This window comes from Hylobates moloch, unplaced genomic scaffold (genome assembly GCF_009828535.3).
Source record: "Hylobates moloch isolate HMO894 unplaced genomic scaffold, HMol_V3 SCAFFOLD_9, whole genome shotgun sequence".
NCBI lineage: Eukaryota > Metazoa > Chordata > Mammalia > Primates > Hylobatidae > Hylobates > Hylobates moloch.
In genome coordinates this window covers 103,077,136-103,102,037 of record NW_026652284.1, presented here as the reverse complement: position 1 = coordinate 103,102,037, position 24,902 = coordinate 103,077,136, and the positions used below count along the sequence as shown (strand labels likewise).

Here is a 24,902-nt window from a genome sequence, read left to right as displayed (position 1 = left end):
GTGGTCCCAGCTGCTTGGGAGGCTGAGGCAGGAGAATCACTTGAACCCATGAGGCGGAGGTTGCAGCAAACCGAGATTGTGCCACTGCACTGCAGCCTGGGTCACAGCAAGACTCTGTCTCAAAAAATAAATAAATATGTAAATAAATGGACAAATAAATGACAAAAATGAAAGAATCCCTACACACATCTACCAGTGATGATGGGTTTTCTGTAGTATTTGTTCATTCATTGAATCTTACAGTACTGAGTCCTTGCCAGGCACCAGGCACTATTCTATGTACTGACCAAAGCCCGCCCCGGCCCTCCATCTAATGGCTTCTCCTCTGGGGGGACACAGCAGTGAGTCTCAAACAGGCCGCCCAGCAGGCTCACCTGGGAAACATCTCTAATGTGCACCCATATTCCAGAGATTCTGATTTAATCATGTGGGGTGGGGCTGGGCATTGGGAGTTTCAAAAGCTCGGGTGAGGATAACGAGCTGCCAGGGGGAGCACTACTGGGATCAAGAGAGAAAAAAACAAGACCATTTCAGAGAGTGAAGAAGGCTGTGAAGAACACGAAACAGAGGGTGTGATTTAGTCCAGGGGTTCTCCATGGGGGAAGAGGAGATTGGGACCGTTTCGTCCCCGAGGGCACATTTGACAAAATCTGGAGACAGTTTCGGTTGTCACAGCTGGAGGGGAGGTGCTGCTGGCATGGAGTTGGCAGAGGCCAGGGATGCAGCCAAATACCCTACGATGCACAGGACAGCCCTTCACGAAAGAATGATCCAGGCCAGAATGGGCTGAGATAGACTAATCCTGGTCTAGAGAGGGGGCAGGGTGTGCTTCAGAGGCTTCTTGGTGGAGGTGACAGGAGACCTGACACTGAAGAGGCAAGACGTGGACTCCACCAGTGAAAGCCTGCAGGAGTGGCACGTCCCAGGCGGGGCCAGGGCCACCATCACGGTCCTTAATGAAAAGGCGCCACGGGGTGACACTGCCAAGCCTGGCTCACACCACTACTACCTCAGTGGGGGCTGTTTGTTAGGGGTAGGGTGGGGAGAGGGAGGGGGAAATCTGGCTGCATTTGCCTTGCTGCTTTCACTTGAGTCCCCACCCTCGTTCCAGGCTCAGAACAGGAACAGGGGATGGGGAGGGAGTTTCAATTCGCATTGACCACTCAGACCTCGCCACCAACACCACCTGTAGGGGCACTTCTTCCTTATTTCCAAAAACATCTCCTGCTGCCACCCGCTGGTCCCCTAGAGCTCTAACTGGGGGCAGGGTGGGGTGGGGTGGGAGTGGGGATGGTGGGATGAACGGGAGCATTCTCAGGCGACAGCCTGCCAGCCTCCTCCTGCCCTGGAAAAAGTGACTTCCCAAGATAAACAGGGATGCCCAGAGCAGTAAATAAACACAGTATCCCAGAGAAGGGTGGAAGGGCAGCTCCCGTCATGGACACAACCTTGCCCCCGTCAGGGACACAACCCATTCACTTTACCAGCCAGGCGCTGGGACCCAGAACACATCTCCTGCCCTGCTCCCCTGCCCCTTTCTCTTTGCCTTTCCTGAACCTTCCCTGTAAATCAGTTGCAGACCCATTGCCTTGGTATCCCCTAGCTTGGACTAGCAGGGGCCATGCAGGCAGCCTGCTTGCTCAACACCATGCGGGCTTTCCACGGAAACGTCATGACAGTTCTGTGGGGGTAATCTGGGTGGAAAGGCAAGTCCTTACATACAAGGTCCAGAAAGGCCTGAATCAACAGGCTATGCAAGGGAGCTAGGGCAGCCACGGGCCTCTGACAGCAACAGGTCTTACCTGCAGGAACCCCGCTACCTGGGGATGGGCAGAATGAACCCAGCTGCAGACTGCTGAGAAGAAAAGTGACTTGAAGCCAGGCATGGCGGCTCATGTCTCTAATCCCAGCACTTTGGGAGGCCAAGGTGGGTGGATCACTGGAGGCCAGGAGTTCCAGACCTGCCTGGCCAATATGGTGAAAACCCATTTCTATTAAAAAAAATAAAAATTAGCTGGGTGTGGTGGTGCACACCTGTAATCCCAGCTACTCGGGAGGCTGAGGCAGGAGAATCGCTTGAACCTGGGAGGTGGAGGCTGTAGTGAGCTGAGATTGTGCCACTGCACTCCAGCCTGGATGACAGAGTGAGACTTTGTCAAAAAAAAAAAAAAGGTGACTCCGGGAACTGTACAGCCACCTCCACTTTCTAAGTGGGGAAACTGAGGCGAGAGAGGGGATAAATGACCCACCCAAAGTCAGCAGCTGTGGGTGGCTGGGCAGGGTGATCCCAGGTCTCCTGACCCCTGTCTGCATATGGAATTTCTCTCAGGTCTCATACTTATTCCAGAATCATAGAAAAGTTCCAAGTCAACGCATCCAAACAGAAAGCCAGAGGGTCCAGAAGTGGCAGTCATCTTCCTCCAGATGTGCGTTTAGGGCACGGGAGGATATTACGAAACGTCTCTGCCTCTTTAATCTCTTTCTGTTTTGGAGATGAGGTCTCACTCTGTGGCCTGGGCTGGAGTGCATCGGTGCAATCATGGTTCACTGCAGCCTTTACCTCCCAGGCTCAAGTGATCCTCCCACCTCAGCCTCCCAAGTGGCTGGGACTATATGTGTGTGCTACCAAGCCTGGCATTTTTTTTTTTTGTAGAGATGGCATTTCACTATGTTGCCCAGGCTAGTCTCAAACTGCTGGGCACTCAAGCAGTCCCCCCACCTCGGCCTCCCAAAATGCTGAGATTACAGATGTGAGCCACCATGTCAGGCCCCTTAATCTCTTGACTCATCTTCTGAAAGGAAAACATCCCCCTGTTTATAAGGTCCTCAGATATAAGCCCCCTGTCAAAATCCTGTTCGTGAGGACAGTTGTCAAGTCCTAACTTACGAAACTCCATGTCACAGAAAGAGTCATTATGGGACATTTGCAGGAATATGTTTACTTAAGTAATTATTTTATTAAAATGATAATTTGCCCAATATGCCCTGAGAATTTTATTACAGATACTTATAATGAAGTAGGTAATTAGCAATAAATGGTCTCTTTCTGCGAACCTAGAATTACGAATTTTTTCATAGGTTGTTATTTTAAACCGCCAAACACTACAGAAAATGTATAGCCTCTTCACTCATTGAAAGCCTTGATTTGCAGAGTTGAGTATCTGCAACTTGGAACTTACAAAAGTGATCACCAGCTTTCATGTGCCTTTTATGCTGTTAAAGTTATACACAAACACCTATATACTGTCAAGCAAAAGGCTAACAAATATTTAACTTTTGAGCTGTGCCGTATTTTGGCTCTGTGTGTTTGTATGTGTGCATGCACGCGCACCTGTCTACACAAGCCATAACTCCAGTTGTAGGTTTTGTTTTGACAACTCTTTCAGGCAAGCTCCCTACATGGTTTTGAAAGAAGAAAAACGTTCTTAGTTCTTTAGCTTCTGCTTCTGCATTCTCTCTGTCTCTCTGCCCCCCGCCTTGGGAAAATACATGGCTTTTCAGTGACCACAGCTATTCTCATGATTAAATCAAGCACTCACTGTTAACCTGAATTTAGGGTTACTGATAACACATGTTGCAAAGATGTTTCATCAGTTGCCAGGACAAACTCCCAATGTGCCAAGTCTCCAAGTGCTTGCGTCCCAGATAAGTGTCACTGTGGGTCCATCAACACGGCCTGGCTCAGAAATTCCACAGATATTTATTGAGCACCTACTCTGCACAATGGGTGGCTGCTACAGCTCGGGGGCTCCACTATGCTGTCCAGGACACAGATACTCCCTTCCAGTCTTTGCAGAAGCCAGGGTTTGCAGGCACCGCACCAGCTTCCTTGCCGGGGTGCCTCACAGCAGAAACACTAGGGATGACCATGACACTGGCTATAGCTACTATGTGAACCCAGGACAGGGGAAGAGAGCAGGATGGGATGGGGGCTGGGATGAAAGGGACATAAGGTAACTGGTGTCTTCTGCCATCAAGGCCATCTGAACTGCAGGACAAGCTGACTCCTGCTGTACCAGATGAGCTAGGAGGGAGCAAAAAGCATTTTCTTCTCTCAAAAATAAATTTAGGCCAGGCGCGGTGGCTCACGCCTATAATCCTAGCACTTTGGGAGGCTGAGGCGGGCAGATCACTTGAGGTCAGGAGTCTGAGACCAGCCTGACCAACATGTGAAACCCTGTCTCTACTAAAAATACAAAATCAGCCGGGTGTAGTGGCGCATGCCTGTAATCCTAGCTACTCGGGAGGCTGAGGCAGGAGAATCACTTGGGAGGTGGAGGTTGCAGTGAGCTAAGGTCACACCACTGCCCTCCAGCCTGGGCAACAAGAGCGAAACTCCATCTCAAAAAAAAAAAAAAAAAGAAAAAGAAAAGCAAATGTAAGTGTAAATGCCCATTACTCCTACAAAGCAAAGGTGGAGGGCTGCAAGTCAGGTGGACAGGATTCTCCTCCAGAATCTGGGGGAAAAGGATGCTTCCTGGACATCAGGATGCTGCTAGGTCACCTAGCCCAGGAGCTCCTCAGTCACAGAGATGGAGCCCTCAGCCTTCCTCCATGGATTATCAGCGGGCTAAGAGCTACAACCAAGTCCTCTACTCCATGGAGATAATCAAGTCACAGTATTATTTTCTGGGAACAAAATTCCAGAATTTAAAACATAAGCTAAAAAAGAAAGTTGAAGTTCACCAAAAAGATATTTAATAGATGACTTCTCTGGATTCTTATCTCCCCCATTTTCACCTCCCCACCACCACCAATTTTAAATGATTAGCTTTGTCAGAGAACTTTGGATGAAATTCTAATACTAAAAAAAAAAGCAAAAAAAAAAAAAAAACAAATTATGGTGCACAAGCCAAAAACAAAGGGTGCTAGCCCAGGTTCCATGGCTAGTTAGTGTTTGATCTTGTATGTGTCATTTTCTTTCTCTGTGATGGAGGGAGGGAAGAGCTACCACTGCCTAACCCACTTCCCTCCAACCTTGCAGCTGCGTGGGGAGATGAGGCTTGGCTGACTCTCTTGCCCTGCACACCGTAGGTGGTGATCAGGATCAAAAGAAGAGGCTTATCATCAAAAGGGCTGGGAGTGGTGAAACATTCTGTCACGCTCGCTCCTTCATGTAAGTGTAGAGGAGGGGGCAGTGCTGTTTGTGTCACGGGTATGGTTTGTTGTTCTGGAGCGAGCTTTAACATGGGCACGTTTTAAAGTAGGAGAGGAATCCTGGGCAATTCACAGCCTAGAGAGGGCCTCCATTGCCTCTCTTATAAAGCCCCAGTGGATTGGACTAGGTGATTCAAATGTTGGCTTTCGTAGTGGTTGGCTGACTGTTCACCACAGGAACTAGTGCAAAATTGGTAACCAACAAATGCTTGGATGGTTAATCACAGGGTCAGTTGGTTGAAGAGGGTCCTTACTTTTCTTTCTTTCTTTCTTTTTTTTTTGAGACAGTCTCGCTCTGTCCCCAGGCTGGAGTGCAGTGGCACCATCTCAGCTCACTGCAACCTCCACTCACTGCAACCTCTGCCTCCCGGGTTCAAGTGATTCTCCTGCCTCAGTCTCCCGAGTAGCTGGGACTAGAGGTGCACACTACAGTGCCCAGCTAATTTTCATATTTTTAGTAGAGGCAGGGTTTCGTCATGTTGGCCGGGATGGTCTCAAACTCTTGACCTCCAGTGATCTGCTGGCGTCACCCTCCCAAAGTGCTGAGATTACAGGTGTGAGCCACTGTGCTCGGCCGGGTCCTTACTTTTTGAGCTGAGTCCAACTGCCCCATGCAATGTATTCAGAGCCAAAATTCCAATGCACCACCATTCCCTGGCAGGATGTGAGATCAACGTTCTGCAGCTACCTTTAAATGTATTTTAAAAATCAAGAAACTTCAATGGAAAATAAACAAGTCTAGACTGAACGCACTATCTCCCTCAGCACTGTAGGGTCCCTCCTGATCAGCATGGTGCCTGACACACAGTAGGGGCTCGAATATTTCCTGCAAGAATGAACAAAGTGTCCGGCATCCCTAACACTTCTGGTATTCCTCGAATGTATAGGCATAGCAGAATACCCAGAAAGCTTTCAAGCGCTGGCCTTTTCTGTATCCCCCAACATACTCGCATCCTCCGGTGCTGGGTTTAGAATCAGCTAGACTGGTCTGGCTCTGCTCCTTCCTCGCTGTGTTGCTTCACCTCGCTGAGTCTCAGTTTCCTTTTCTATTCCATAGAGATAATCAGGCCTTTCTGAGGAGGAGAACAACAGGGACGCCCTCCCAGAGGAGTTGGGTGGGGTATACAGATTAATTAATCCGTGCAGTTCTGAGAATCGGCCTGGCACACTGAACCCTCCCGGTAACTGTCAGCCATTAGCATGACTATTGTTATGCTCAGTATCATTAGTGCTGGCAGTAATTAGAGGCTCATTAAATGTTAATTTTCTTTATGCCAGACTGGATGCTCAATGTAAAACCAAATTGTAATGGTATCCTACAAAATGTAAGAAAGGCAAATAGGCTGCAAAAGAAATTTTTTTTTAATGTCTGGGTGGCCGTTCAGAGCCCAGGACTGCTCCTCCACATCCTGTTAGGAGGGACAATTGAGCGCTGTCCTTAGCGTCAAAGACAGCACTGGACTAAGTGTCTGGAAGCTTCTGTTCAGGTCTGGGCTTTGCCCCGAAACACTTTGTGGGCCTAGATTCAGGAATCCTGTTCGAGGTAAAAGGGAAACTGGTTGCCTTGCTGAGCGGAGAGAAAACAAGGCACAATGCTTGCTGAAGCAGCACAGCCAGCCCAGGGTTCTCTGGGCAGAAACAGGCACTACTGGCCCAACAGTCATGTGCTTCCCCCACAGTCTCCAGGCTCCTTGTGGCTATGCGGGGTTGTGTGAGCAGAAGTGGCAACTTTAGAAAGTGGGTAAGTACCCCTTTCCTTTTCTCTTCCTCTCCTCCAGCAGCCTGAAAGCCAATTGTTTCAAATGAAGTGGCTACAAAATTTTAGCAGCGTGGATCCCCAAGTCACAGCTTGGAGGAACGCTGCCTTACAGAGCTGTAGTCCTTCAGTGGACTTCATGAAAGGAAGAAATAAACTCTGCCTTATGAAGCCACTGGGATATCGGCGTTTACCTGTCACTGTATCATAGCTTAGCCTAACCTGACTACTCACATATCTCATCCAATGCCTATCCCAGAGGTTTCCTGCACCTGAAGGAAACCAAAATACTTTTCTCCAAACTATTGAGAATGGTTAAGTGAAAGACATTGACAATGCCAAGGAACCCCCTGCCCAGCCTGCATCTGCCTGATGGGAGGACACAGATCTTTCCTTACTGGAGACAGCACGGACTTAGCAGCCCAAAGGAGGCACCAGCAGGCACCCGAGGAATCTGGGAACAGATTTTACTGTCTTCTCACATTTTCCCGCTTTTTCAAAGACTGGAACTGCTCTCTTCTTTGTCTTGTCACTATATAGGATTTATGGCCCTTTGTTAAAATACTATTTAAGCAAGGTCCCTAAGCCACCACCTTGAGAAAGAAATACTTTTAAACTAAGGCCTCTCCCATGTGATGGGCAGAGCACGCGTTAATAAACGTTTGGTTGTTTGTCTTCTGTTAATCTGACTTTTGTCTTCAGGAAAGCGTTTCCACAAAGAACCTAAAAAGGGAAAGAAAGGAAACTAGGTTTTCTCCCCTACACACAGTTGTTACAGAATGGTCTGCTATTCTACTACTTAAGCGTGGGTGTGTGCACACACAAATATTAGACTGGAATCCCAAGCCCATTTTCCTATTACACAAGATGGCACACTAAGATTATTAAGATTTAGTAAATCTTAATAATCCCACCATCCCACTGGTGACAAAACTGCAAGAGGACAGTGTCTTGAGGATGAGAGGCTGTGTTAGTGCCAAGAAGTGCCTCCAAAGGGAAAGGAAAAAGATGCTGCTGTTACTAGTTCCCGTCGTGCGGTCTCTCATAAGCAAAATCTTAAACTCTAGTGGGGAAGACAGGGCCAGTGCTAAGGGTTTATTTTTATTTATTTATTTTTTTTTTTGAGATGGAGTCTCACTCCATTGTGCAGGCTGGAGTGCAGTGGTATGATCTCAGCTCACTGCAGCCTCTGCCTCCTGGGTTCAAACGATTCTCCTGCCTCAGCCTCCCAAGTAGCTGGGATTACAGGCGCCTGCCACCATGCCTAGCTAATTTTTGTATTTTTAGTAGAGACAGGGTCATCATGTTGGCCACGCTGGCCTCGAACTCCTGACCTCAGGTGATCTGCCTCCTCCGGCCTCCCAAAGTGCTGGGATTACAGGCATGAGCCATCGCGCCTGGCCTTAACACAGAATCTTTATGTCCTTTATGTAACAGTCCAGCCCTGTGACAGGGCAAGTATATGGGATCAGATGTCACTCAGACCTGGCTTCAAATCCCAGCCCTGCCTTTTACTGTGTAACTCAGGCAAGTTAATTTCTTTGAAGCCTCAATTTCCTCATATGTAAAATGAGTAAAAAAATTTCTACCAAAGAGGGTAGTTGGGATTAAATAATATAAAACAAGGTATAGTATACAACATGCTTGGTTCAATGGCTGACACTTAACACATTTACATCCTGCCTTCCTACCACCATTAAATAGCATTTGATCTCAAGTTCAGACTCTATAAAAAAAAAAAGTTTACTATTGGAAGTACCAGAAAGATCCTGCAAGGACAGCTGTGATATTGCTCTGCGTGCCACAAAGGAAGGTGGAGATGGTGCTCCCAGGAGGAAACAAGGGATAAGGCCAGGCCCAAGGGAGGAAGTGGACCCAGCTTGCACCCAGAGGCCAGGTGTCTTACAGACAAGGGAGCAGGGCTAGGCCAGGGAGGCAGGTAGGTTGGCCAAGATAGGCCAAAAGCGCCTGAACTTGGGACAAAGCTGGCCTGGGATAGACACTGCCTTGACTACTTCCTGTTACAAAATAGTCCAGTGACAGTCCTTCCAGGCTGTGGCAATGACCTGCCACCAGGGGCAGCAGCGAGCAGCAACTCATTCTGCACCTGTGCCAACCCAGGAGCATAGAACTCCCTATAGGCTGTAGTGACAGAGCCACTTCCTCATTCATATAACCATCCAGTCATTCCACAGACATTAATTTTGAGCCTATGAAGTGGGCCAGCCCTGTGCTGGTGCTGGGAACACGGAGACAAACAGGAAGCTTTCCCTTGGGGTGGAGGAGTGGCTCATAGTATTTCAGGGATGCAGATGTACAAACAGATCAAAATCCATCAGCTAAGATTTCTAACAGGTTATTTCCATGGCACACCGGCCTTTTACAGGAGAGAACAAATATCTCTAGAGTAGAAGAAAGTAGGTTTTGCTAAGCTTGGGGATAGTCTTTCTGGGAAGAAGGAACTACAGGAGTCTTTCTTAAGAGAAGGAATGAAAGGGGAGAGAGGACAGTGCATTTGGGGTTCAGGGGTCAGTCTGATATGACTGAAGTGTGGGGTATGTGGAAGAGGTGGAAGGCTTTAGAGCAAAACATGCCTGGTGGGTAGAGCTCAGCTCTCAAAGAGCCACCATGCCAGGGTCAGGAATTTGGACTTGATCCTATGGGTCAGAAATTACAACTGGCAGTCTGTAGTGGACTGGAGAGTCCATTAAAAAATCTAAATATCTTTAGACTTGAGATAGGCTCTCTAGTCTGACCCACTCCCACTGCTTCCCACTATTCTACACTTGACCCCTTCACTCTTTTATGCTACCTGCAAAGCTCTTGAAAGCGCTTGGGTTTCTGACCCCTAGGAAAGCAGTGACCAGGAGAGGGTTTTAGGCGGTTAGTGAAACATGAGCAAATTTGGTATTTTAGAACCTCAGTGGCGTGGAGGAAGGGAGAGATTGGTGACAGATGACACAACATGTATTACTTCCAATAAGACTTCCTCCTTCCTCTTGTTAGAAAAAAAAAAAAAAAGAAAAGAAAACAGATGGGAAAAAAAAAGTCAACTCTGGAAGAGTTTCCATTCACTTTTGTGCAGTTAGGACTAACATGATGTCACACTCCTATTTCAACATACCCAGACTCTCTTTTCTTGAATTCTATGTATCAATATAACAAATATTTATTGAGCAACCACTCAGTGAAAGCTGGGTACTCAGGTGCTCAGGTGGCAGGGGGTTGGGGTAGGGAGGTGAGAATCAAAGCATAAAGCTCCAGAGTTCAGCAAACTCAAGGACTCATCATGGCACCAACCCACATGTACAATGTCTGGTAGATAGCATAAGACAAAAGGTATCTCCCAACAGGGGACCCTACAGCACAGATGGCCCACACTCAGGGTGTGCCAGCAGGTGGGTGCCAGGACATGGTGTGTGCACAGGGCTGAGGAGAGTGGCAGTAGGAGGTCTGATGCCATTGGTCCCATGGCCCTGCCAGCAAGCAGTCTTTCCCAGAGGCAGGGCCCCCCAAGCATCTGCAATTAAGAGGGGTGAGTCCATTTGAGTCATGTGCAGAATCTATGTAGCCTTTGACCAAACTGGAAAGAAGGCTCTCATCGTTTCTATCATTTTTGTAACCAATGCATCTGTTATTCATCTAGAATTCTCAAAGTTGATTTCCCAAATCTCCTACGACAGATCAGTTAGTGCTCCCTTCCCTGAACTGAATCCTTGAAGACCAGCAGACTAAGCTGGTTACAAAAAAGGCCATGATAGGGCCCCTACTTGGCTCACCATGGCTGCCCCAAGTATCATCCAGCAGGTGTTTTCTCATGTGTGGGGAGCACGGCATTGCACTCTGGCTTTGGAGATAACAGAATCAGGCATGGAGTGTCTACAGCCCAGAGCAGAACCCCTGGGCTCAACTAGAGCCAGTGCTGGGCTCTGTGGCTGGGACTTATGATGCCCAGGTCAGGATCAGTGGGGCTGAGGAGGGCCTGGATGTCCAGTTTCCTTCATCCCGGGCCACTTCCTGGTCCCTGGGTGATGGCCTCTCCTTTCATGGATGTCCCTCAACCTATAGGGACTTAGAGGTATCCTCACAGGAGGTAAGGTCAGACATACGCCAATGACAACAATGACACCAGCCAGCACTTCTAGGGCATGCCTAGGTGCCAGGCACTGTGCTAAATGCTTCACAGGTATGATCCCCTGTAATTCTCACAGCAACCCTGTGAGCAGCGATTCAGGCTTTGCAAGTCCAGCCAGGCTAGCTGTGGGGGTTGCAGATGCATGGGTTCTCCAGCCACACCGAGTACCTCCAGGGAAGGGGAAGCGGTGTGGCCATCTCTGTGTTCACCCCCACAACAGTGAGCACAGTGCCCTATACACTAGGAGCTGGGTGGTGGCAGGGCCTGGACCAGGGTGAGGTACGCTGCGAATCAGGTACCCAGGTAGCAAAATTTAAGGACACACTCTCAGGTGCCACCCTGCACTTGTATGAACCTGAGAGTGGGTGCCACCTTAAATTTTGCACACTGGGTACCTCATTTGCTTTCCTCTAGCCCTGGCCCTGGGTAGTCCAATGACCAGGCATGTGTGTGTGTCTTGCTCCTCCACCCTAGCCATGGGACCCTCCCTTCTCTGTGCCTCAGTTCCCTCACCTGTAAAATGGGGCTAATGACAATATCAAGGGTGGACAGAGACGCAGCAAAATCAGAACTCTCTCATACTCTGCTGATGGGAACATAAAAATGATGCATCCACTTTGGGGAACTGTTTGGCAGTTTCTCAAAAAGTTAAATATAGAGTTACCATACAAGCCAGCAATTCCACTCCTGGGTATCTACCCAAGAGAAACGAAAACACATCTCTAAACAAAGACTTGTATACGAATGTTCACAGCAGCAGCATCATAATCACCAGAAAGCAGAAACAACCCGATTGTCTATCAACTGATGAATGGCTAACAAAATGTGGTATATCCGGCTGGGCGCAGTGGCTCACGCTTGTAATCCCAGCACTTTGGGAGGCCGAGGCGGGCGGATCACGAGGTCAGGAGATTGAGACCACGGTGAAACCCTGTCTCTACTAAAAATACAAAAAAATTAGCCGGGCGTGGTGGCGGGCACCTGTAGTCCCAGCTACTCGGAGAGACTGAGGCAGGAGAATGGCGTGAACCCGGGAGGCGGAGCTTGCAGTGAGCTGAGATTGCACCACTGTACTCCAGCCTGGGTGACAGGGCGAGACTCAGTCTCAAAAAACAAAACAAAACAAAAAAACAAAAAAATGTGGTATATCCACACAACAGGATATAAAAGGAAACAAAATACTAATACATGCTACAACGTGGATGAACCTCAAAAGGGAAAGAAGAGAAGCCAGACAAAAGACCACATGGTGTATGATTTCACCTACATAAAATGTCCAGAAAAGGCAAACCTACAGAGACAGCAAGTAGATTACTGGCTGTGTAGGGCTTGGGCTAAGGTGGGTGGGGAGTGGAAGAAGGGAATGGAGAGTGACTGCTAATGGGTACACAGGGTCTCTTTCTGGGGTGATAAAAATGTGCTAAAGTCACATCGTGGTAATGGTTGCATAATTTTGTAAATATACTATACTAAAAGTCAATAAATTGTACACTTAAAGTGGGTGACACTTGTGTATGTAAGTTATATCTCCATAATGCTATTTTAGAAAATAGGGCTAATGATAATACCCATGGCACAGCATTGCACAATGCCTGAGAGTATCCTATACATCATCTTTTTTTTTTTATGAGATGGAGTCTCACTCTGTTGCCCAGGCTGGAGTACAGTGGCATGATCTCGGCTCACTGCAACCTCCACCTCCCAGGTTCAAGCAATTCTCCTGCCTCAGCCTCCCAAGTAGCTGGGATTAGAGGCATGTGCTATCACGCCCAGCTAATTTTTGTATTTTTGGTAGAAATGGGGTTTCACCATGTTGGTCAGGCTGGTCTTGAACTCTTGACCTCAGGTGATCTACCGGCCTCGGCCTCCCAAAGTGCTAGGATTACAGGCGTGAGCCACCACACCTTCATCTTACATCATCTTAACACTTATTATTATGCTCAGATAAGTATCTGTTGCTCACTTAAAGGACTTAAAGGTTGTCTAAATTCCCTTGAAGTGCCTTTATTTTTAGGGGGACTTTGGGGAACTAAAGTGGGCAGTCACCCGGTCTCTAAGTGACCTGCCCGTGCCCACGCAGGTCTCCCAATCAGCTACTCTGGCTGCAGCAGCTGCTGCAGGCACCAGCCTGATGTGGGTTAAACTCTTCAAGTCTTGGATTCCAAAGATCTGTGTCGAGTTCTGGCTCTGACCTTCATATTATCTACTCTGTAGGGTTGCTGTGCAAATGACATGGGCTACGGTGTGAGGATATTTGGAGCATTCAATAAATTGGGGAAAATCATGGGTGAGGAAGACCGTTGGCAGAGGAAGACCCTGAATGCACACCCATCCTTGCTGTTACCCTCCGTGCTGGATTGTGGCTCAGCCACAGGTTCTAATCCATGGAGGAGGGGCCACAGCCCTTTTGCTGGAGCCACAGGTGCATAGAGGGCAGGAGGGGTTAAATGTGCCTAGGCTTGATGAACATCAGGTGTGGCACAAGCCTGCCTGCCTGGCTTCCAGAACTCTTGGATAACGGACTTCCCCACTTTGTACTTTCTTGTCTGTTAAATGGGGATAACAGAATCTCAACATTGGGCTAGGCACGGTGGCTCATGCCTGTAATCCCAGCACTTTGTGAGGCCGAGATGGGAGGATCGCTTGAGGTCAGGAGTTCGAGACCAGCCTGGCCAACATGGTGAAACCCCGTCCCTACTAAAAATACAAAAATTAGCCGGGCATGGTGGCATGCACCTGTAGTCCCAGCTACTCGGGAGACTGAGGCAGGAGAATTGCTTGAACCCAGGAGATGGAGGTTGCAGTGAGCTGAGATCACGCCATTGCACTCCAGCCCAGGCAACAGAGTGAGACTCCGTATCAAAAATAACAACAACAACGAAAAACAAAACAGAATCCCAACCTCTCTTAGGATTGTCCGAGCACACCCACAAAATGCATGTAGATTTGTGCTTGTGATGTCAGTGAGGGCTAGCATGACAATGGGCAGCAGACGTTGTAGCTAAGTGCCAACGACTGTGACCTTCCTGAAGGCAGGAGCATTGTTTTCTTCCTCTGGCAGGTGCTCAGTGAATGCTGACTGGAAAGAGGAATTGAAGCGGGGAGGGAAGGTGCTGGGATGAGCTGGCTGGCCGGCCGAGGAAACAGAAGGGCCTTAGCTAGATTGTAGAGAAGAAGAAAAATAATACATGGCCATAGGACTGTATAACCTTGGGCCAATTATCTTACCTTTCCGGGACTCAGTTTCCTCAAGCTGGGCTATTTGATCCCTAAAATTTTTTTTCAGCTAGAGCATTCCTGGATCCTACCAATGTACCATGTTGCTACTAGACTCCTCCTCTCAAAATCCTCTTTCAGTGATTCCAGAGGACATTATATATGCTGTACCAGGAAATCCATAAATCCTATTCTAAAAGCGCCAAAGTCAGGCACTGTCCAAGTTCACACTGTCGAATGCAAGTTCTCCGTTCTTTGGAATGTTTACCATTAACTGTGAAGTGATCAAGACCGTTTCTGTTCTGCGGCTCTTTCTGCCCAAGAGCCCTGGTTCTTGGAAACAACGTGAAGTCTTCGGGCTCTCCTGGACTACGTGTCTCTGGCAGAAATTCACCACATACTCAGAATCAATTCTCTAACACAAAGTTCCCCAGAAGAAAGTAACAGGCAGTTCTACAAGATAATGAAACCGTAGAGTTCTCTAGTAGGAGAGCCTAGGGGAGGGCTGGCGCTTCAATCCTCTCCTGCCTGAAACCCATCTTTTCCCCTAAATGTCTTGGCCAGAGGGCAGTCTCTTTCTCCAGCTTCTATCTGTCAGTTCACATCCCTGCATTATCTACCTCTCTACCTCCCCTACACAAAAGCAAAGGCACACCCCATCACCGCCAGTGCTGGCCTCCTGGCCTCCTGGCCTCTTCCTACTCCCTCCAGACCACCACTGCCACAAACAACTTCACCACGACATCCAGCTCTGACCAGGCTGTGTGCAAATATCTTAATCTATTTTCAAAAAGACAGGGTGCCATGCAAATGGAAATAAGTTCTAAACTTCCTCCTCCACAGGCTATGGAGATCCCTGGGGGGTTCTGGGTACACCCAGGGGCTGGGGGGGGCGCCTGAGATGGCTTTGTCCTTAGAGCAATTCAGCCCAGTCTCATATTTTAAGAACAGCGGGAACGTAATATCAGCTGAAAGGAGTTTTCTGTGCGCTATTTAACTAAATGGCTCTGCAGCTGGGGAGAGCCATAGGCAGACGTGTTATGATTCAAAGGCTCCCAATTACAATGATCCTCTTTTATTGTATAAAAACAGCAACACAGCCATTCTCCACCCTCCCTCCGCCTGCTTCCTCCACCCCCTTCCCCCATTGGCTGGCGAGGCCACTCTGCATCCTGAAAGGAGCACCCAGATTCTCCTCCAGCTCCAACTTTGCAGCTTTCAGCCCACGGGGATTCCTTCCCTCCAGATCCGGGGAGAAGAGGGCAGAGGGCGCAATGCCCCTGGAGAATGTTCTCTTGGAGACACTGATAGAGGCTTTACAATGGCCTCTTTTAGAGGAGGGGTGGTTTGGGGGGAGCTGTAGATAACAGATGGGGATTTGTAATTCTCTCCTGTTTTGACTAAACTCTCATGCGCACACGTGCACGCACACTCATGCAGGAAGGCATGCATCCCTATGCTCCTTATCAGAAAAGCAATCAGACTATCCCAAAGCACGATCTAAAACCGTCCCTTCTCCTCACACCTCTCCCAGGCTGATGTGGGCCAGGCCTCCAGGAGACTTACGTACAATATCAGAAAGCTCTGGAATCAGAGTGAGCTGAGTTTGAATTCTGTCTTTGCTACCTTCTTTCTGTGACCTTGAATAAGTACTTAACCCCTCTGAGCTTTCATTTCCTACCTTTTTTTATTTTTTATTATTTTGAGACAGAGTCTTGCTCTCTCACTCAGGCTGGAGTGCAGTGACGTGATCATGGCTTACTGCAGCCTTGACCTCCTGGGCTCAAGCGATCCTCCTGCCTCAGCCTCCCAAGTAGCTGGGACTACAGGTGTGTGTCACCACACCCAGCTCATTTTTTAGTTTTTTTTTTTATTTTTTGTAGAGATGGGGTTTCACTATGTTGTCCAGGCTGGCCTTGAACTCCTGAGCTCAAGCGATCCACCTGCCTCGGCCTCCCAAAGTGCTGGGATTACAGGCGTGAGCCACCATGCTAGCCCATTTTTCCTACCTTTTAAGTGGAATTACACTGCCACTCTCGATTTACTCCTCAGGGTCAGATTAAATGACACTGTGAAGGGAAAGTGTTTAGCATAGTGCCTAGCACATAGTAGGTGCTTACTTTTTCTGTGGCTGTTGCTGTTCTTAACATGGTGAACACCATGTGCTTGTGCTGTGTCTGGGTATGTAGGGAGCTTTGTGCATCTGGTTGTGTAGGGAGCTTTGTATTTGTTCAGTTTCACCAGCCAGAGTGAACCAGGCTGTGGGGGTGAGATGGCTGTGGGGGCATAAATGTCAGGCCTGCCGAGGAGTGTTTTTCTTGAGTCTTTCTGCAACACTGGTTTAAACGGTCACCTCTGCACAGCATATGCAGGCATGCATGAGTGCCTGCCACTTCCTCCCTAACTTAGACTTCTGGTCCTTCCTCAGTTTTCTGCAGATGTTTTTGAGCCCAGCAGCTGCAGTTGCAGGCATCCAACCAGGACAAGGAGGGGCTGTAGCCCAGGAACTCTCATTCATAACCCTCTTCCTCTTTGCCTCAATAGCAGGTTCCTTCTCTCTCTCTCTCACAAGTAGCCCCTGGGCCCCTAACAGGGAGGATTTCCTTCCAAAGAAAGAGCTAACTCAATTTGGCTACTCCCTGAAGCCCCAGAGATCCATGAATCTATTCCCTGACCCTGAACTTGACAGGAAATGGTCCCCAGGATTTTGCTGATTTTTCTCTGAAAGATAAACTCAGCGTGGGCTTCCCGCTATTCCATCCCAAAGTAGACATGTGCACCCCTAAAATATATCACAAATCTGTTACACCACAATGAATGCCTGGCTCACATTCCTTCATATTGATCCCCCATGGATCAATAGCACAAGAATTTCATTCACTGCAGATTCTGTTATGTGTTAAATACCATTGCAGTGAAACAATGTGTAACAAGATTAATCTCCACTAAGTGTTTCTAATGTTAGGGAGTAGTGGGGAGAGAAAGAGGAAGAAAGGGTGTGAACTGTGGCTTTTAACAGGTAAATACTGTCCACCAGGGGGTAAAGAGAGGTATCAGCAAGAAAACAGGTTCTGGCCCTGGTGTCTCTATTCCATTTTAAAGTTTGGGTGGAAATTGATATACTGTTGTCAGGACTGTTTTTCCCCGTGGGGTCTGTTTTACACACACATACACACACACACACACACACACACACACACACACCCCAATGTCAATCAACCCCTCTTAACTGCATGATTACAAGTGTAAGAACAGGAAGCAGACTGTGGGTGGATGTTCTTAAAATCACAACCTGTTCAATGTAGGGTGGGGGCATTAGAGAAGGGTGGGGGAGGGGAATCAGGATTTTTTTCAGTTCAAAATGAAATAATCTTGTCAATACAGAAAATAATGTCTACTTTATTGTCTATCAAAGGGGCATGTGCACAGCCAAGCATCCTTCCTGAGCTGCACTGTCTGGATGTGGCTATGACACAGCACATTAGGTACCTGAACAATGCACCAGCATCTCACTCTGATATTCCAGGGTCAGGTTTCCATTTCAGTAGTTGCTCGGACTTGCCACAAAATGAGTGCATGTGTGTACTGGGGTTGGGGGGAGGCAGAAGGGGAATGGCAATGAGATGGGGACAGTCAGGGTCCTGGGATTGATGATGAAATCCACACATGCTAATTACTTGGGACCTCAAATTTACAATAAAGTCACTTTCTTGAGGTGGTTGCAGTGATGATGGTGATTTGTTGAGCACAGTTCATATGTGAGGTGTGTGCTAAGCCTTTTTACAACTTTCTTAAGTTTCCTAACAACTCATACAGCAGCTACTAAAGTGATCTCCATTTCAGAGATAAGAAAATTGAGGTAAGTAACAGCTCAAAGTCATAAAGGTAATACCCCGAGCAAAGACAATCAGAGAGGCTGGCCTTTGCTGGAGGAATCTAACCTGGGGAATCTGGTGCTGGGAAGGCCTCTGACATCCTCTGATATCATCTCCTTGATTTAAAGCAATGGCGAGGGTCATGGCCAAAGGTATCCTGCTGATGAGTGGTGGAGCTGCAGCTAGGGCCCAGGAGCCCCGAAGGTCAGGAAAAAGGCAAGTGTAGTGTTTGGAGAGTAAATGGCACCCCCTTCCAGCTTTTCCAGTCCCACTAACTGAATTATCCAGAAAGGAGAGCTGATTGCCTCCCTGTAACAGCTGACTCACATCAGGTTAAGTTTGGATTCTTATTGACAGGACCTAAAAGCAAATCATCCCTTACTTCTTTATTGCACATTGTCTTCTTTTCGCCCTGAGGCAAAACTGGTCCCCTGGCCTGAAACTTTCCAGAACTCGTTTTATTGCAAATAAGAACTAAGCTCGTTTGTCTGCACCAGGTACTCTGCTGTCAGTCTTAGTCTTCCCTTCTCCAAACATGTGACCTTCAGAAACCTGCCATAGCTCCCTAGTACCTAGAGATTAAAAGCCAACCTCCTCCATCTGCACCCCCAAGCCTGGCATCATCTCTTTGCACAGCCTTCCCTGCATCCCCCTCTCCACCTCCCCAGGGTACCTGTCCACCACTCCCAGGGCCCTTCTTTCTCATCTTAGGCAGCACATGCCCTCCCTACCAACTCAACAACCATTCCTCCTTTCACCCCTTCTGACTTACAAGTTGAACCCCAATTTGCTCATGACAGCAATGGGTCCAACTAAAAATACTTGACTGCTCTTCCCTGGCAGTAGTCACCACGTGGCACAGCTCTGGTCGATGAGCTAAGGACAGAAGTCCCCGAGAGGGGTGCCCCTTCCCAGATATAGCAGTGAAGCTGTACTGGGTAAAAGCTCTTTGAGACTCATTCATCCTTTTTTCTCTTTCTTGGAATGCAAACCTCAGGCCTAGAGACGTAGCAGCCACTTTCCTACCACAAGATGATAAACCTAAGGCCAAAGGCCTCCACTCTAAGCATGGCAGAGTAGAAAGAAGCAGTCTGGGTTCCCAATGGTACAGCTGAGGCATCATCCCCCTTTACCCCCCACCCCGTTGTTGTCTGACACAAAAAAGTCCCTATCTGGTTAAGTCACTGGTAGTCAAGATTCTGCTGCTAGCAGCAGAATGCAATGATATTGGCTACACCTCCAGACATTGTTCCTCTTCATTCATGGGGCAGTTCAGCTGCTCCCACCTCTAGGAGATCCTCTGTGATCCCCTCAGAGCAGAAGAATCATGCCTTTCCTTGTGCTTCCACAGTGGTTAGTTTTCTCAATTATAGCACTTATCTAAGCCTGCTTGATTTGGTTTAATGAGTGCTTCCCCGCAGTCGGCTCAAACTCCTAGAGGGCAGGGGGTCTGTATCCCACCAGCATCTCCATAATGTCTGGAGCATGCAGTGCTTTGCGTTTCTGCCAGGAGGGCTCTGTCTCCCCAGCGTTTCCATAACATCTGGTTATGCGCTCTGCATTACAACAGCAGAGTGTGTGTGTTCTGGGGACTGCCACTCTGCTTACTAGCTGTTTGGTCCTGGGGAAGTTAGCTAACTTCTCTGGGCTTGTGCCTCCTCATCTAGAAAAAGGAGAGAATGAGAGTACTTACATCAGAGTTGTCATGAAGACAAAATAGTCTAGTCAGAAGCACTTGGGATGGTGCCTGGCATACAAAAATGCTTAATGGCTATGGGTTCTTATTAGTATAATGAACATTATAGTTGCTGAATGAATAAATAAATCAACACACAGTTGCTAAATAAATGAATAAAGGAATAAAATCCAGGTAAATTCTAGAGTTCAGACCTCGGGACAGTGGCTACTGTTCCCTCTTTTCTGCTGGACCTGACCCTTTACCGGACAGTGGCTACTGTTCCCTCTTTTCTGCTGGACCTGACCCTTTATTCTAACTATGACGTTATGTATCTGGATGCTGCTACAAGGGACTGGTTAAGGCTATGAAGTTAGGCCTGGATTTGCTTTTTGTTGTGTTGCTCAGGCAAGTTTCTTCACCTCTTGGAGCCTCTGTTTCCTCAACCATAAACGGAGGAAAATAGTAGTACTTAGCTCACAGGATTGTGGTGAGAATTAAATGATAAAGCATGTAAAATACACAGCATTGCGCCTCACACACCATAACAGTGTTAGCAACTGTTATCAAACATTGCCATGATTCTTTTTGATAAGTGTACAGCAGCCCACCAAATCACATGGTCCGGATGTGGATGAGAAACGCCGGGTGGGGCCGCCTTTCAGCATGTCAAGATACACTGCACTTACATCACAGGAATACCCTTTCTTCAGTGCCAACAAACAGTGGTGTTTTCCCCCTTTAAATGGACATTAGTTGAGATAGCTGATGTGCCCCAAAATCTTGGTTTCTTGCATTTTCCCCTGAAGCACAATCTTCAGGTGCATCCTTTAGCTGACAGCAAACCTGGCTAGAAGGAAAGGTACAAGTGCGCAAGAGAACACTCACGGCGCAGAGCATTTAAACAGCGATGATATTTCCACACATCACCAGTCCAATTATTGTCAGTGACACTTTTCAGCCTTACTTGTAGATTTTTTCCCTTCTGGCCTTAAAAGCTGTGTATACAGCTTTACGTAACTTTCCCTTTAAACTTAAACCTTTATGCTAGTCCCATTCAACCACTTGACGGCTGGCTCCATTAATCTATTTTTACTATTAAACATGCCATTTTACAAGATATTTATTCCACTTGGTCGTCATCCAAACGCTTTTTGACATTACTGCCCTGGGAGTGAACTGCTTAAACTCGCTGCCCTCATAAACAGAAAATCACCTTTTGACTCAAATCTTGAAGAGCTCTCAGAACCTCACCCCCTTCACTTCTACAGTCATTAATTTCTGCCATATATAAAGGAGAGAGTGAGTAAATGTGTGTGTGTTTGTGTGTGTGTGTGTGTGTGTGTGTGTGTGTGTGCGTGTGTGGTTTTAAGAGGGTAATTGTGGGAGGTCTGGGCAATTCAAGAAGTGCTGGGGAAGGAATCCTCTCCTCCTAACTCCATTCTGCTCATCGGGGACTGCCTGAGACCTGGGGATCTGGTAACTTAACAGAGAGAAAGTGATCAGAGAGCAGGTAGGGGAAGAACTCCAGGGCCTAAAAGGCAGTGTCCCAGGGGGCCAAGCTGAGCAACCACTCTTTAAAAGGGGAGGGGTCGAGCGAAAGTCCTTATTCATCGACTTCTCTCCTTCTCCACGCCCCAGACAAACAAAAGGCCACCGCGAAACCGTTGAAGGTAGAGACCTACTGGCTTTGAAGACTATCAATCAGGTGGAAACCTGAACAAATCACAATTTGGCTTCCCCATCAAGTTTTCTCCCCAGCCTGACAAACCCTCCTCCTCCGCCGCCTCCACCTCCTCCTCCGCCTCCCAGGCTCAGCACAGCTACGAGGCCAAAGGGACCGTCCTGTGATGCCTGCTGGTTTCCAACTTTCCGCTCATCTTCGTCTCCGCAGCCTCCTGCAAAGTGGCTGGGAAAAGGGCAAGTTTGCAAAGCCGAGGATACAAGTCCTGGGGAAGCCACAAAGAAGCTGCAACACCAACAAAGATTAACCTCTTGTGGGGCAGACGAAAAGCGCCAGCTGCCGTTCAGGGGGGCGAACGTGGGCTCAGGCTGGCAGAGGCTCCGGCCAGCTGGCAGCGGACAGCAGGGCCGGGGGTCCCGCGGCCCCCCTCGGCCCCCCGCCCCGCGCAGACTCCCCCTGCACCTGAGCGGGGGTGAGGACTGCGCCGCGCTCCGGCCCTGCCCCCGCCAGGTAGCTCGGCTGCCGCCCGCGCTGCGCGCCCGCTGCCTGCAGCCGCCGGGAGCGACGAGAGCAGAGGCAGCCTCGGCCCACGGCGTCATGCTTCCTGCCACCACATTACGGCGAATCGTCACCGGGAGAGGGGAGAGGGGGAGGGAGGGGAGCAGACACACGCAGCCCCCCCGCCTGCCAAAACTCGCGGAGACGGGGCCACGTCCCAGTGGAGTCCCCGCGGGACCTGCCCCGTTTGCACAAAGCGCCGCAGTTTGGCCAAGAAGGGAGGGAGACGGCCACGAAATAAATAAATAAAAACAGTCAGGTCTACGTAACGCCCTGTCGAAAGCGGACGCCATATTTTTTTGTGGCTTATGTCGACATAGGGAAACGTAGACATGTTTTTCCTCCTCCTCCTCCTCCTCCTCGCTCTGGCTCCCATTTATCCAAACTTGTAATCAAAACTCTTAAAAAAAATCTCCTTCCCTCTCTGTATCCGCTCATTTCCTCCCACCCGCAAAAAGATCCTGCACACCCCCCCCCCTCTGTACCCCCCTTCCAATCACAAACCCGGCCAAGTCCCATTAACAACACATTTTCGGGAGCCGCGGCGGCGACGGCGGCGGTGGGAAAGTTGGGCTGGAGTGGCCGGCGCCCGGCGTGCGGGGCTCGGGGCTGGCGGCGCCGGCTGGGGGGGCTCCGCGCCGAGGCGAAGTTTCTTACCTGCGCTGGGGCTGGGAACGCGGGGACCCGGGCTGGGAACGCGGAGACGCGGCACGGGCGTTCCAAAATGGAACTCTGCTGGCTCCCCCCACCCACTCCCCACTCCCCACCGGGCGCCCGGCTCGGGCTCCGTGGGAAAGAGGGGGAAAGCCAGCCTGCCAGACAGACAGACAGACAGAAAAAGCCCCCGTACGGAGAACGGTGGCCAAAATTTTTAAAAGAAAAAAAAAAAAGGAAAAAAAGGGAAAAAAAAATGCCTCGATCAGTGGGGAATCTACGCCAAAACCCACATGATCTGTAACGTCAGCATGCGTATTTGCATACGATACCACCACCCGAGCTGCCACCCGGGCTCGGGTTCCGCAGAAAGTTACAAAGTGAAATTCAGCCCCCTCCGGAGACACCGGCGAAATGTCATTTTTCAGTCAGGAGCTGGGGGGGAGGCTAGCCCTAAAGGCGCTGGTTACTGGCCAAGGTAGGGGGGCAGTAAATTAACTTAAAAGTCTGAGCCCAGTAACGGACTCGGTGGAATTTCTGCGAGAAGAGGAGGGGGAGGCGCGAGCGAGATCATTGAATATTAAGCACGACCCCGCGCGGCGGCCGCGGCCAAACCCTCTCGGTGCAATACCCATTTTCTTTATGAAAAGTTCAAGGTGTCACTGATGAGCTCAACAAACTGTTGATCTTGACCACGTGGAGTGGCGGACCGTGGGACCGAAGGGCGCGCTTGCGGGCCCGGCTCTGGCGGCACCCGGGCCCCGGGACCCTTTGCGTGGGACTGTGCGCGGGTGGGGCCACCACGCACCCTGGGCGCTGCCTGCGCCTTGGCCCGGGTTCAGGCTCAGGAAAATAATAATAACGATTTTAAAACTATGTTGAGCGAGACACATTTTACTCCCGGAATGATAATGAGAAGGCTCGGCGTAGGGAGGGGAAGAAGGAGCCCCCCACTTATATAACGACTTGAAGTTAGATCACTTTTGCCTGGGGAGATTCCGGGATTTCCGCCCGCGCCAGGTCTGAGGCTGGTTAAAGATCTTCAAACTTTTTTCCCTTAAGAGCCAATAAACAAACAGACGCCCCAGGGGCCGACTTAAACTCTGGTAGAGCCCGCGTTCGCTGGAATTCTCAGATTCAAAGAAATGCACACGCCTGCGGTGCTCGCAGAGAAGTCCCTCGGAAGCTAGGCGGGTCGCTTTCGCAACTGGGACTCCAATGTTCCCAGTGGGAGCGGAGCTCTCACCGCGGCAGCCCCCAGGCTCCCCTTGGCGCCTTAGAGCAAAGGTGGCCGGGGATCGCGCTGCCCTTCGCCCACGGCCTCGGAACCATGAACTTGTATTCCGGGCGCCGCGCTCCTGCCACAGTGCTCGGCTAAAGAGCTCTAAGGAATTCGGGATCCGGGCACACTTCGGAATCTCAGGCGGCAACCTGTCTGCGCCGCGCATTCCTGTCCAGATGGACCTTGTTTCCCCCTGGGCTGGCTTGTGGACTCTCGGGCAGCTCCCGGGCGGGGACGAGGGGATGCGGTCTGAGGGCTAGTTTAGAAGCTTCGAGCGCAGCGAGAAAACAAAGGGATCCTGGGGCTGGGAGGCTCTGCGGAGTCCCCGCCCGCCCTGCAGATTAGCAGGCGCGTCGCGTCGGGGCTTCCCGGCCAGCTCTGCTCTGGGGAATTAGAACGAACTCTAGCGGCCGTTTGCAACTCGGCTGTGGGCGCGAGGGCATCAACAGGTGGCCGTGTGCAGCGGAGAGGCCAGTGGCGAGGACCCGGACTGGGGTGAGGACGGCTGGCCTTGGAGCTGACTGGGTGGCGGACGCGCTGGGTGACCTTTTGGCTTTTTCATTTCCGAGGCCGGGGAGAAGGAAGTAGCTAAAAGGTTTTTTTAAGTTCTGCCCTAGAGCTCAAATTTCTGACACACCCCTTGACTCCCCAGAAATCCTTTGCAACAAAAATTAAAACAGCTTATATGCAAAACTTTCTTAATGGCCTGCACCTGTTTGTTCGGTTATTGCTGATGTAGGGTCTGTTTGTTTGCATTTTAACAGCCCGTAAAACAAGATTCTATCCTGGGAAGGAGTCTCTTGCGTGATGCTCGCGGACCTGAAAGGCGACTGGAGGGGCTCTTACAGGATTCTGTTAACTTCTTGATGACTGTAATCCAGCTTGGGCCACGTCTTTCTCAACCTCATTT

At 49.4% G+C, this 24,902-nt stretch overlaps 1 protein-coding gene across 7 annotated transcripts in view; it reads right to left on the bottom strand.

Annotated features, from left to right (window-relative positions):
* ZHX2 (zinc fingers and homeoboxes 2) overlaps positions 1–23,276 on the bottom strand; it is a 261,988-nt gene extending 238,712 nt beyond the window's left edge. For all 7 annotated transcript variants that reach the window (XR_009215031.1, XR_004370998.2, XM_032760349.2 and 4 more), the window contains exon 1: positions 22,714–23,276. The gene's annotated coding sequence lies outside the window, so the exon portion shown is untranslated. The remainder of the gene's footprint in view (positions 1–22,713) is intronic.
* Positions 23,277–24,902: the final 1,626 nt, after the last annotated feature.